Source organism: Halyomorpha halys, unplaced genomic scaffold, assembly GCF_000696795.3.
Source record: "Halyomorpha halys isolate HHAL.00 unplaced genomic scaffold, Hhal_1.1 Scaffold1184.1, whole genome shotgun sequence".
Lineage (NCBI taxonomy): Eukaryota > Metazoa > Arthropoda > Insecta > Hemiptera > Pentatomidae > Halyomorpha > Halyomorpha halys.
Window position 1 is genome coordinate 108,944 of NW_027105562.1, and position 2,456 is coordinate 111,399.

Here is a 2,456-nt window from a genome sequence, read left to right on the forward strand (position 1 = left end):
ATCGCCACCATTGTATTATGAGGGTCTCGCGTCATCACCACCACCTATTGATAGATCAGGTACCCACTTTTATATTAAAACCAGGGGCTGAGTGTGCCCGACCATCTTTTTTTCCTGTTTGTGAGACTTACGGCTTTGGCAGAAGCTGAGTGTCCCCGGCCCCCATTTTATTTATGAGAGTCTCGCGATCCTCTTCTTTTCCTTCGCCACTATATTGATCACGTGACTTACGGGTACGGTAGAGCCTGAGTGTACCCGGCCGCCACTTATTATGAGTATCTGGGGAAATTTAAATTTAACTTGTCATAACCTTAACCACTCATAACTTCAGGTACCCACTTGAGTGTGCCCGGCAATTTTTATTTTGTTCACCACACCACCCATCAAAGGGCAAGATAACCACTTTTTATACCATAACCTTTCTCCGTCATTCTTATTTTCTTGCAATTTGAGTGTTTACCCTCCCCCCATCCCCTACCAAAGGCTGAGTGTACCTGGACGCCATTTTGTCTTTCGTTTGTCTATTCCCATCCCTCATTGGTGGGTCAAATACCCACTATAACCCCCTCCGCCATTTCGTTTTTTCCATACGACTTAAGAGACTAAGGATTTAGGAAGCGACTGAGTGTGCCCGACCGTCATTATGTTTTTGGTCGTAATTTTGTTTACCCCCCACCACTTATCAAATGATATGGTAACCACTTTTTATACAATAACCTTCCTTCGCTATTTTGTTTTTACAGAAACTTAGGAAACCTGAGGTTTTGACAGGGGTTGAGTGTGTCCGACCGCTATTTTATTTTTCTGATGTTCCAAATATTTATGTATTTTCATAGGGGCTAAGTGTGCCTGGACACCATTTTATTTTTATTTGTTCACCCCACCACCCATCAAAGGGCAAGGTAACCACTTTATAAATAATAACCTCCCTCCGCCCTTTTGGTTTGTCTGCTGTTTGAAGACTCACGGGTTTGGAAGAAGTTGAGTGTGCCCGACCGCCATTTTGAATTTCTTTTTCGCCACCATTTTATTACGAGGGTCTCGAGATTGTCTTCTTTTCGTTCACCACCATTTTGTTAGATAGAGGCTGAGTGTGCCCGACCGTCATTTTGAATTTTGTTCGCCCCTGTTTTATTACGAGGGTCTCGCGATCTTATTCCTTTCGATCAATGCCATATTGTCCACTTTGAACCTTAATTGGTAATACCTAAAAACTGAAATGTAGACCTTTATCTTCTAATCCCTTCGATGAATGTAAACAAGGGACTTTGAACTTGTATAATCACTAAAACATAAACAAACTGAGAGATAAATAGATCTGTTACTATGTAGGACTTTTTGATCTCTCTTATACTTTAATTCATTTGACTTTGAACGATAATACTTTCTATTTTAATTTCCTTGGCAGATATCGACAAAGCGACATTTAATTCCCAAATGTTTGAATTTTGAACAGGTAATACCTAAAACATAACACAGACTCGGTGGACTCGGTTACCGTCTTTATCAGTTAATTCTTTCGGACGAAATGAAGATACTAAAACCACTAATAAATTACATATAGTAGTAGGATAAGTGACGTCATTATTACCAGTTAATAGAGTGACCATATGTTAAAAATGTAAAAATTGTCGTGTTAATTATTTTTATTTTCCTTTTATCTGCTTTATTCACTGCAACCTTCCCAGCTGTTAAGTAACCTTCATCAATCCAATGGAATACTTACGTTATAGATGCGGAGTGTGATATAAATTGAAGAAATTATTTAATAGATGTTAATGAAAGCTTCAATATCTTCACCGACATCTTAAAACTTATTGGGAGAAATATTCTGAAATTTTATCATATTCTCTCTCTATTCCCTCTTGCGACCACACATATATCAACTAAGTATAATATGATAACATAATTTTAATATTAAAATTTTACTAACAATTGAACTTTGAACTAAGTATAACAGTAATTCTTAAAACATAAACACTGATACAGGGCTAGTTAATCCTCACTTATCTGTTAATTCTTCCGGTGGAAGCAAAGAAACTTTGAACCAATATTTCATTACACATGGGAGTAAGATATGTGACGTCATTACTATCAGCTAATCGAATTACCAGACTTACTAATCTTTCGTATCTTGTTATATTTTCAATGATTGTAAATTTTGAACCTCCTCAAAACATAAAAACAATGTAGGATTTTATTAAATCGTTATTGAAAAATAAACCATGAACTTTGTTCTTATTTTAATCCTTATGCAGCTTCCTGAACAATCTTAATCCTATTCCCTAACTCTGATTTATTATTTATTTCTGTTAGCTTATTCCTTTCATCATTAAATGTATGTAGCTATTTTTCTCATTTTCGTATGTATATACGGGTATTATTCGTTAGAGAGCAGAACTTACGTCACTGGTCACATGATCCATAGCTCTAATTTTGAATTTAAATTTAAATAA